A 13,069-nucleotide genomic window follows, 5' to 3' on the forward strand; every position below is an offset into this window, starting at 1 on the left:
AGTCAAACGAACTATCAGACCCATCATTTTTAGGCTTGGCTGCACGCCAATCCTATTTGAGCATGGATTTGACGACCCTCTCGACCCATTGACCTTGAGCTTAACTACATGTCAAACCAAATGGGTATGAATTAGGCTCGCTTCCATAACCATAGTCTTGGAAGTGTGCCAAATGTGAAGGGATAAAGGTTTGGAGATTATTAGCCCTATGTTGGGCTATAAGGCTCTGTTTGTTTATTTTTATAACTTTTAACAAAAATATTAATGTTAGGGATATTTGTTTCCCTACACCCCTAGATGTATTAAAAATCTTCCAATGTCCTACTATATTTCCATCTCATTAATGTTGAGTAAGGAATATTTGTCTCTCATTAATGCTATCAAGAGAAAATACCTCTCTACTCCAGTAAAATGATAATGTTCATGGGCTATAAATACCTCTTATATCACCCGGGTAAATGATTCATAATTTTTATTCTCTAGACACTAATACTTTTAAATCCCATAACATTTATGTAGGTGATCTCAAGTTTAACTTAAATAAAAAAGGTGGGATTGAGATTTGATAACGAGAAAGGCCCCAACTAAAAAAGGAAATAAAAACTAAAATTACCACACAAATTTGATTATAACGTCTTATGCTCGTAAAACAATTGGACAATTGTTCATTTGGTTATCTTGATAAGAGCAAAATATAGGTGGCAGTGGCAATCAGCTCCGCACTATACGATTGTTACACTGTGTGTAACATGTACATCTACATATATACCCTTCAATCGCAAGAATCATCGTGTGAGGAAACTACAAAATTGGTCAAACTACAAAATTTGATGAAAACTTTTGCCTTCACTTTTAGTTTTGACTATTACACAAGCCCGCAAAGTTATTTAAAAAAAAACACTACACCAACTCATATATTTATTATGGAGTAAGATTCAATGCACAATATATTGTTACATTACACATGTTTTTGCTCTCAATAATTACAAGGAAAGGGCTAAATTTTTTTTGGGCAAAATAGTATTTTCATATGATTCAATTAGTATTACTAATTTATATGAGGGTAAATCAGTCTCTTCATATTTTTATTGCATAATACAATTATTAATCATCCCTTATAAAAAAAAACAAACTCGGGGCAATGGGTTTTTTTGGTTTTTTAATTGTTTTTGAACAATATAATTACTCAACTACCCTTGCAACTTTATTTTTCTTGAACTTGAGTTCATGGGTGTTTTTGTTATTTCAAATTGGCTTTTATGTGCTTATCAATTAGAGTTAGAGGCAATTGAGTCTTCTGATATATATATATATATATATATATATATAAAAAGGTTGATGGCGCCTGCACAAGTCTCTTTTCATTTGTTTTTTTATACAATTTAGTCCTCATTGTTTTAATTCTATCTATTTTTTAATCTTTTATAAGTTTTTTTTTTCAATTTCATCCATTATCATTTGATTTCATTTAATTATTATTTCAAATTTGATCAATATTTTTTTTTATTGCTATTTATTTCATTTTCATCATTTTCCTAATTAAATTTTGTTTTCAATTTCATCATTCATCATTTGATTTCATTTAATTTTATTTCAAATTTGTTCCTCATTATTTTGATTGCTATTTATTTTATTTTTATCATTTTTCTAATAAAATTTTATTTTCAATTTAATCCCTCAATATTAAGGATGTCAATTTAACCTGAACCAAATAGATACCGCACTACCCGACCCCAATAAATGGGTTTTTTTTATGATGGTTACCTTACCCATTGAGTAATGAATAGAGTATGAATATTATTAAAGCATACCCAAAACCAGCCCGAACATAACCCAAAATGTATATTTATATTATATAAATATATTTGTAGAACATTTAGATTTTTCTTACAACAATATCACATATACATATTTTGATATTGACATAAAACACACATATATGTGTTGTACGTGTGTGGCGTTGCAACAATCATCATTCTGAATAGAGATCTTTGTTGGTGATGTAGGTGGAAATGACAATGAATTTTGTCCTTTATTAGTAAAAAAAATGAAGAGAGAATAGAAGTAGTCACCAAGTATTTTGGTCACTAGGAACTCTAATTGTTCACAGAGTTTGCTTAAAGGGATTGATTGGGTAAATGAAAGGTATTAGTACCCCTAGTATTTCTTACCTGAGGTAAGCTCCATTGTTTATTTGTCTGATATAAATTAAGACACCGATGTGTTTTCTAACCATTGTTCTATCTAGAGTTTAATAAAAGTCTTTTTCAATAAGAAGATTTTTATCTTATCAGATTAAATCATAACCATTTTAATACAAAAATATAAAAAATAAAATGAACTACCTTTTTATTTAATATAGAGAATACGTCTTACATATAATTTTATAATATATTAAAAGAAATAAAAACTTTTTTTTGGTATTTTTGAAATGTAGATCAAGTTCTAACGGATAATCATAAACTAATTATGATATCCTTTGATTGATTCTTGCATTTGTTTTTCAAAGTATGATAAAAATACAATTTGTTTTTATAAAAAAATAAAAAATATATGAAAACTTTAGAATTTTGTCATATGCAAGAAAAAAAGAAATTTTTTTTTTGTTATTTTTTAAGTTTTGTTTGGTAAAAACTCATTTGTCCTTATAATAAAACTACCAAAATAGGCTTAAGAGGTGTTTGCCACAAACATCGTTAAGCAAAAATACCCTTTCACAAAAACTTGGCAAACCAAACAGAATCTTAAACCCTTGACCTAATTTTGACTCGATTAGGTTGACCCAATCGTGTTGACTTGATCGGGTTGATCCAATTGGGTTAACTTAAAAATTTTGTTCGACCATAAACCGAACAAAAAATAATGTTTTGACAAAAAAAAACAACCTAACAACAAAACCAAAGAAAAAAAACTAAAAAACTAAAAAATTCTTAAACAAAATGGATCAAATAAAAATAATTAAGAACACAAAGAACACCAATCTTAAACCTAACAACATGGGTTACAAATTAGACTTAATACAATCCAAAAAAGGGCACATGCATGTCGGAAATCATGCAAGGGTCACCAATCTAGCATTTATTCACTTTAATTATCAAAGAATAAACACAATTTGTCAAAATGGGTTTCCGTTCAAAACCAAAACCCTATGATTAAATTCCATCAAAAACTTGTTATCTTTGTAAATAAATCCTAAATTATTGACTAATGAAGTTGTCCGAAGGGTTTAGTGCAAAAAAATGGACCAAAACTGGTTTGAATCATGGGCTAAGAAAATATTCTTTCTAAGAACAAAAAGAACATGCCTAGAAACCCAGCAATAACTCAGCTATTGCCTATCACTGCTAAGCCCTAGAAATAGATATTTTTGGCTTGTAAAACATACTTTCTTTATCCCAACATGTCACGCTATCATACACAAACATATTTGAATCTAAAAAACTAACAAATAACATCGAAACATTAAAATCATGCATGAGATGACAAATCTAAAAAACTACCACTTAAAACAGACTACATGTACATGTAATATGGACTCAAAATTGGTTTTCTAAACTTATTTTGGTTATGAACAGACCTAGCAAACCCAAGATGAACATCCTTACTTTAACATGCATTACTTAAGTTAAACAAAAATTAAAACAACATCATATATAAAAAACAACTTAAACATTAACCTTATTACATCAAAAACATTAAAAAACTTTAAAAGAACTTCAATAAATAAATAAAAACACGGTAACAAAGAGGTGAATTCAATATCACTTGTTGAGAATTCTCAACCTCTTTTCTATGCTTTTAAATATAAATATATAAAAAAACAAATAAAAAAAGACATAAGCAGGCCATAAAAACCTACTTTTGGATTAAAAAATATACCTAGAACATTTACTCGCTTTTTTTTGCTTTTCTTTAGAAAGTTTTACCTCTCATAAATTTACTAACATTTCAAAGCTTAGGAAATCTTTGTGTTAGGCCGTTAAACTCTTACACTTAGGTTTATTATTAATATTTTCCTTTTTTTTTCTCCCCTCCCAGCCCCTCTCTTTTTTTTAGCTCTCTTTAAAGGATATTTTAAGAGTTTTGCTAGGGTTTTATGAGGTCTTGAATCCTTTTTTGACCTCTTGATCTTAATGTAAGTGTTGTAAACCCTTGATAAGAATCTATTTAGAAGCCTTTATGTATAAACACATAAAAAAAGGTAGGTTCTTGCAAAATGGTGTTCCAGTCATGACTGACTGAGTTGTCCATTTTCAAAGCTTCTTCGGAGCAATTCTAACGTCATCGTCTCCTAAGACCACTTAAAGTTGGTATAAGGGATGTACACTTTTCATTTGGATTCAACCTTACTCAATTTAGAGATATATAGCTCCGCATTCATTCATTTGAAATTGTCAACTCGATCAACCAAAATTATCAAAACAAAGGTCAGTCTAGCGAATGACGTGTCCCTCACATTCTCTTTATTAAGATTGAATAACGCGTCTTTTAAGATTTTTAATTTGGGATTGACAATTTTCAATTTAGTCCATATTCTTTTAATTTCTTTTAATTACATCTATAATCGCCTCTAAACTTTTAATTTCATGCAATTTAACCTATGCCAAACTTAATTGTTAGCTCCTAAGTTAACCATCCTTTTCATTTTGGTCCTTGATTTTAAATTTGTGCATTTTGACTCTTAATTGACTAACAAACTTTCAATTTCTTTAATTTGAGCTTTGATTTAGTCAATTCCACCCCCTATATTTACTCATTTTTTTCAGTTTGGTCATTGGTTTTGAATTTCTTCAATCAAGTCCCTAATTGTCTATCAAACTTTAATAGTTGTGCAATTAAGCCCCTGATTTGGCCAAATTAACTTTTAATAATTGCAATTCGACCCTAGACTTTAATTTCTTCCAATTAAAGCCTAGATTGACTTCAAAAATATTTTTTTCTTGCTATTTCCTCAATAAATTCAATTAAACCTTGAAAAAAATATAATTGAGTTCTTAAACATCTAATTTTGAAATTTTCTTCTTAAATTGAATTTTATTCACCAATAGAGCCTTCATCAATCGAAAATACACTATCAAATTTTTCAATATTGTATATTATCAAAACTAACCCAAAAACCACGCAAACCTAACACGAAATATATATTTATATTATATAGATATATTTGTTGAACATTTAAATTTTTTTAGTACAATATATATATAACAAGAAAAAAATTAAAATATTTTTTAAAAAATATTGTGACGATAATATATTGGATTGAACTTTATTTTGTGGCTTAACCCGCTAAACTCGCGACTTAGGTCATGAACTCTATTAGGTTAAATAATTTTTTTTTATTTACCTTTTACCTAAATATATGATAACAAAAATGTAGAAATTTATTTTTAAAAAGTTTAAAATATGAAATTTAAAAAATTGAAATTTTGAAACGGCCTCAAGTCTCTAATAATTTTCCAATATCTTATTTATTTTTAATTTCACCTTGAATAACTTTTTTGAGAGTACTATTTCATTTTCTTAATTAACTTTCTGATTTCAATACCCTTTCTTGCCATATATGACATGGAATCACGTTCATATCATCACTTGTCTAACTCAAGGTACCAAATTAGAAAAAGTAAGATTCAAAGTAATCAAATAGATAGAATTGATGCTGTTGTAGTCAAATAAAAGTTCAACAAAATATTAGGTTCTAAGTATTCTTTTTTTATGCTAATTCATTGTTACTTTGGATTGCAGGAGAAAGAAACTTCGAATCTTTTTTCACACCTTTGACTCGTCTGTACTGAAAGGTTCTTGTCGTAAGTATTGCAAAGCTGGTGGTAATAACGCCCATGTTCCCAATTAACTGTCGAAACTCAGAATGAATACTATACTTGGAAAAAAAAATAAAGATAAAAAACTTAAATAAATAACATTTAAGGTTGGATATTCAAATAAAGAACTAATTAAAGATTGGATACAAATTTATATTTTTCTCATTCTCATGTAACTAACACTGTATATATTTACACCAACAATTTGCAGTTTCTAGCACCATGAGATTCTTCGTTTTAAAGAGCTTGTCTACTTTTTTATTCTGATTATCATTAAACCAACCTATTCATTACTTGGTTTTCCTAAGTAAATTATAAATTTGACCCTTTAATTTAAGAAAAAAAAACAAATTAATTAATCCCCTTTGTTTCAAAAATAAATATTCAGTCTCTTGTTTAGGGTTATTCATGCTTATTTTAATATTACTTTATTTAAAAATCTCTTCTTTCCTTGTCAATTTTCATAATTAATATCTATTTTTTGTTTTGTTTTTTTTAAATAGAAAAGGAATATAAAGTAGACAATTGTTTTTGAAGAAATAGATTTTGAAACAAGGAGAACTAATTAATTTGTTTCTCAAACCTAAAAAGACTAATTTATCTACATTATATATAGTTTTTGAAACAAGGAGAACTAATTAATTATAATTTATAATCATAACTCATTTTAATTGAAGGGTGATTGTAAAAAATAACAATTTAAAACGAGATGATATTACGTCCTCTCTTATGCGGCACACGTCAATGCTTTCCATGAATTTCCTAGTCCACGTTAAGGCGGGGGCAACAAGATGGTGACATGAATCAATTGCAAACCACCTCCAACCTGGAAGTGGAATATATTGGTAAATTACTTCAGAACAGCTGCAGTCTACTGGATACTGAAGTCTTGTCTTTCCATCAAAGACAAGGAAAGAGGGGCCAAGTTCCTTGCAAATGTCCACTCTAATATATTTCGTATAAGATGGGTCACCCATCAAAGCTCTGTTGTAGTAGAAAGCAAAAGGGACTCTGTACGTGACCGTCGGTTGCCCCTCTATCGAAAGGAAGATTGTCATGGGCCTGCCTTGTGAACTACAAATGTTGCACAAATGAGCTGAGAGAACGCCCAAGAACCATCGATCTGGGCTCGACCATAGGAGGGTTAGCAGAGTGTTAGGTTTCATTTTGGATCCAAACCAATTGTTGGTTTTGATCAGGTTCAATCAGTTTGCACCGTCCTCTTCTAGGTAGCCTATGTACTGGACTGGAGACCAAGTTAGTAGATGTACTGTCTTCTTCAATAGACAGTGAAGAGCCATTCAGCTAGTTGAACAGTTCACGCAGGATCACAAAAAGATTCGTTGGGATTTGAAATACAAGTTCACCTAAAACCCATTCGGTTATTTTACAAGGAAATTGATTTAAGAAGTCCACGTTGAATCGAATACTTAGACAAGTTATTTTAGACAAAATGCTATCATAAAATTTTTGTGATCAATCGTCAAATCCATTTTCAAGTCCATTATGCATTGTGGGGTTTTAATTCAAGAAGCATTGCCTTCTGCAAAGATTAATGCTTAAGTTACTAATCAACTTCGTAAGTTTAACTTTTCTTAGTCATAACCTATTTTAATTTCTATACTTTTAAAAATAAATAAAATTCAAAAAATATCTTTTCAATACATTTCAGTAACATATATTTCATAATTTTTTGATATTTTCATTTATTGCATGTAAGTTTTTATAATTAAAAAAGAAGAAGAAAAATAAAGGAATGGAATGATGAGCAAGGAAGAAAAAAAGACTAATATGATTGAAGATTAAATAATATAATAAAAGATCAAATAAATGAGAAAAAAATAATAAATTGAGATTAGCTTTCATAAAGTAAAATTAATTAATCTTTAACCGTATAATTTCCCAATTAGAGATCCTCGTTTAAGAAAGAAAGAATATAAAATCTTAAATTATCTTTTATAAAATAAAGATCTAAATAGAACTAGAAAAATTGTAGGAAAAGATTCTAAACACAAACACTTAAGAAAAAGAAAATGTAATTAATCTTTGATAATATAATTTTTCCAATTAGAGATCCTCTCCAAGAAAGAAAGAAGGAAAGAATATAAAATCTTTTAATTTTTTCAAGTTTTGACGGGAAACCCACGCTATAAATTAAAGACCCGGGAAGAGAGAGACATCAGAAAAACCCTACACTAAAAAAAAAAAAAAACAGAAACCTTAGCCACCACGTTTGTTTTCTCTTATTAGAATCTGGTAAAACTTTGACCGTCTTTCATCTCTTGTCGACCATAGCCACACACTACCACTGTCTTCCCTTCACTCCCATCGTAATCCATAACCAATAGACCACGCTAATCAAAGCAACAACCCTCTCTCATGCATACAAAACACTAGCTGAGACAGCTAAATCCCATTCTTCTAGGCCATCAAACGCCACAACAACAGCCCGCTCTCTCAATATGCACCGCAACACAGCAACACACCCAGCTTAACCACCATAACACCATCAATAGCAACTACAACCAAAGAAAAATCAGAGAAGAAAAGAAAACAGACCGAAGCTTCCCCTACCCCTATCTCTCTCAACTTCACTGCTAGCGCAGGAAGGAGGGGGAGAAGAAGGCACACCTAATCCATCAAATCACACTCCCAATACTTATTGGCGCGTAAATTCACGTGCCACCAATAGCGACAGGGTATTAAGACCATACACCACCACTGTCCAATCCACTTTCAGTAGCTTTCGACCAATTATCTTGAATGAATTTTTGCGTATTTTCGAATAATTTTGGATGTATTTTCTAATTTTTATATGTATTATAATATTTAGAGTGTTGTTATCCATGCCTATGCATGACAACCATAGATGTATGCAGTCGTTGGAGATTTATTTTTTAAGGTATAATAAAGTTTATGTTATAGAATTTCATAGGTGGATGCATGATTGTAAAATTAATGCTTTTATTGTATTAAAATGATGTGATTATATGCATTTTTTATTGTACTTAGGTGGTTGTATATGTTGATTGTTATTTATATAGAAGCATCAAACCTATGAGAAGTAAGATCCTTCATAGAGATTTTTATTTTTTAGATGTTGAGTCTTTATTATTTTATATAATAATAATAATAATAACAACAATTTTTTTTTTGTTAAACACCTTTCAAGTTCTCTTTGCAAAAAATCTCTAACTTATCAATGAAGACATTATTGATAACATCATCACTACTGTCGCGAATGCATCATCACTACTATCGCGAATGCGCGCGACACGACGGTAGAGGCTTTTATCGTGTCTCCTGTGTGAGGTGTTGTGTGCTGGGAAGATTTTTTGGATTTAATCATTAAATTATGATTAATGTTTAGGAGTCGCTACCTAGTATTATGGTAACTAGAAACCTATGGTCTGCGAGAATCTAGGTAAGGGACTGGTTGTGCAAGGGAAAGATGCATCACCCCCAGTGCACCCTACCTAAGGTAAACTGCATTATTGTTTGATTGTTTTTTCTAAGTCGGGTTTCTATTCGTTGGTCTTTTCTAAGGTTCAAGGTAGATCTCTCTTCATGAGAAAATCTATATTTTATTGGGTTAAATCCTAAACGTTCTAAAGTTTGAACTTTAGCATCATATTTATTTACACCTTGTATCTTTAATCTCTGTGAGTGTACATTATCGTGAAATTTTACACCCCACAAATATTAAAGTCTACATCTGGATCTTAAAAAAAGATTGGAAAAAGGTTTTTGATATTTTGCCCAAACCCTAATGGATGATCATAAATCGATTATGATATCCATTTTTTTGAATTTTCAAAACATGAGAAAGATGCAATTTTTTAATGAAAATATGCTCAGAAAAGTTTTAGGATTTAGTCGTATGCATGAAAACAAAATATTTTTTTTGTTTCTTTTAAAGGAGCAATTGATTTAAAATATTTCAGATTTTTTTGAAATTTTTCTTCAATTTTTTTTTTGAAAACATTTCGGAGAAAACCAAGTACTTTAATACCGGATTTGTATCTTACAGTGTAAGTATATAACTCAATATTAAGCAAAATTGGTAGAAAACATTTGAGAAAATCACAAATATTTTAAAATACAACTAGAAATTTTTTCGATTTTTTTTTGTTTTTTTAATATAATAATAACAATATATTACAAAAAATATATGGGCTGGGCTGGCCCAAATAGCTGGGCCGAACCCAGCCCAGAAAAAGGATGCGCCGATCCAGGCCTAAAAATGTTGGGTTGATCTCGGCCCAATGTAATCTTTCTTCTTCTTTTATTGGAGGGGGTCGGACCCGACCCATACATATAGGCTGGGCCAAATCGGGTCCGACCCCCATTCAAAGTTAATTATTTTGCAGAACGTGAACAATTACTGTTCACGTTCTGCATGCAAACCAAATGGTTGCAGAAGTTGCACACAGGCGGAGGAGAAGAGTACCGGGCACAGTGGTGAGGCCGGTAGTTGGAACTGGTTTCAGGTGGCAGAGCTGGAAGAAAAAAGGAGAAGAAAATCTGCAGGAGAGGAAGAGGGACCGACGGTGTCTGCTTTGCCGCTAGTGAGGAGTTTAGCGACCACTGGTAGTGGAGACGGTGATGAAACGAAGTTGGTAGGAATGGTGGTGGTCGAAGGCCATGGTAGAGAGAGAAGGAGAGGAAAGAGAGAGAAATTGCAGGAACCAGGGAAAATGGCTGGTTTTTTTTGCCGACTTTGGACCCAATTTTCTTCTTGCCCATGCCATAAAATGCACCCCTATTTATAGGAGGCGGAAGAGGGACATTTTGTCTTTAATGGTAACAAATATTGGTCTTTGGTTCGGCTGGTAAGGATCTCAACCGTTGGTTCAAAGTGTGCATCGTGAGTTGTCAAATCTGCAGGAAAGACTGCCCGATTTGCTTCTTTAGGCCGACATCAGAGCAGTTGTGATGATAATAGGCCTGAACGGACCATGCTAGGAGATAAAGGGATTGCAGGTGACCATTTTAGTTCATGTGTAGTCAATTTTGGTGGTCATACGAGACATTAAATGTACCTGCAAAGTAGCTACCCGAGCAGCATTCTCGGAGAAGACAATGAACAGTGACCAGACAGCGCGTCGTCTAGTCCTCTTTATTTTTTTTAAATGCAAAAACAACGCCTTTTTTTAATTAAAAAAAGGATTTTTATACAACTTCAATTGAGTCCATCAGCTTATACTTTTGTGCAATTGTACCCCCAATGAACTTCAATTTGAACCCTGAAGTTACGCGCCTATTGTCATTTGGTCCTTGGTCTTGGATTTATGCAATTTAACCCTAATTGACCATTAAACTCTCAATTTCTTCAATTTCACCCCTGGTTTTTGTCAATTAAGCCCTTATAGTTTGGGTCTTTTGCAGATTGGTCCTTGATTGTGTATTTTTTTCAATTTAACCCATAATTGACCCCAAAACTTCAATTTTCTTGCAATTCAACCCATGATTTCAATCAATTAACTTGGTAAAAATTAATTTTGGTCTCTTAAAATTCTAATCTTCTAAATTAGGCCCCCAAAGTTAATTTTTCACCAATTAAGCCCCAAATAAAATTAATTTGACCCATTTAAAGTATAATTAAGTCCTTGCACTTCATTAAATCCTTCAATTGGATCCAAATTAATTCTTAAACATAATTAAAATTCAATTTGGCTCATGATTAAATCAAATTGGCCTATTAAAAATTTAATTATGTCATTGGACTTAATTTTTATGCAAATTCATCCAATAATCATTTAATTTGACCTTGAATTTGCATTTTTTCTTCATTTTTTAGCATGATCGGGTACAATTAGGCCTTGAATTTCCTCCAAAATTACAGCTTGGTTTTTATGTATTTTTTGGAATCCTTCCCTGTCTGCTTTCTACACGTCGTCAGCCTTTATTTTATTTTTATTTTGAAAACAAAAGTGAATTTTAAGAAATAACCGAGAATTGGGTTATGACAACTACTATTATTGTCATTATTTATGTTATCATTATCATCATAGTTATCATCAAAATAAACATCAGAAATTGGTAAAGCATATCAATCAATATCTATATCATCATAAATAAGATAACCAAAATCTTAATGATACTCATCCTGATCAAGAAGTTGTTTTCACTGCTTGTGCCTATGAAACAGGTTCTTAAAACTGGTCATGGATCTGTGATCACTATCTTCACGATCCCTTAGGCTACTTACATCCACGAACTGATAGGTTAATTATGCAATATGTCTATGCATATCTTCTATCACTAGTTATTGAATGTCTCTTTTTTGAGGGAGAACTATTTCACCCCCTCATACACAAGCACATTTCATTATGCTATCTCTTACAACCATGATTATTCAACAACACAAGAAATTGTTGAGCTCTAATACAAGTCCTCTAAGATCTTCAACCAAAATCACCAGGAATTGTTGGGCTCTAATATCAATTAATATAAAGCTTTGATACCAACTGATGTTAGCAAAAATAACATAAGAAAGATAGCTAACACAAGCAATATAGAATTCAACCGAATAGGTTCATCACACAAAAATATTAATTTGGAATTATATTATTGGATATTTATTTTCAAGTAGTCTCCTAAAAAACAAACGAAACAACCATATTTATACTAGTCCTAAGCTTAAACTGAATAAGAAGAATTCATAAACTAAATAGAAAGAACAAAAACACCACAAGAAAAATATTATCCTAAAATAAATAGGAATAAAAATAATAAAAAAACAAACTACTTTCCTAAAGAATCCTCCTGCATCACTTCTCTGTGATGTTGTGAGTGGACTTGGGCTGGGTCAACATGACCCTGTCAAGGCCTATCAAATATGAGGGATGGCCTTAAAGCTCATTTTGAAAGAAAAAAAAAAGACACAGCCTAATTAATAATCATCATCCGCTCGGGTCCAACATTTATACTTCAAAAATACAGAGTAGGCCTTACAACTAAGCTCATGTCTCAATTCATTTTTCTAGGTCCATATAGTCCTTTAACATCAATAACAAATCCACTCTTTAGTTTAGACCAACTCTTAGCATCTAAGCACAATATGTACATTTTATAGTTAAAAGCAAACACTAAGACGCTTATCTTGAATATGATGTTTTAAAGTGATTTTTTTCTCTTTTTTAGCATAGTCAGCCTTTTATTCAGAACCTCTAAAAAAACAACTAGGATTCTTAATTATTATAAAATGAGTTGACAATTCTTTTTTTTTTTCTATTTTACCCTTATTA

Source organism: Populus trichocarpa, chromosome 6 (assembly GCF_000002775.5).
Source record: "Populus trichocarpa isolate Nisqually-1 chromosome 6, P.trichocarpa_v4.1, whole genome shotgun sequence".
Taxonomy (NCBI): Eukaryota; Viridiplantae; Streptophyta; class Magnoliopsida; order Malpighiales; family Salicaceae; genus Populus; species Populus trichocarpa.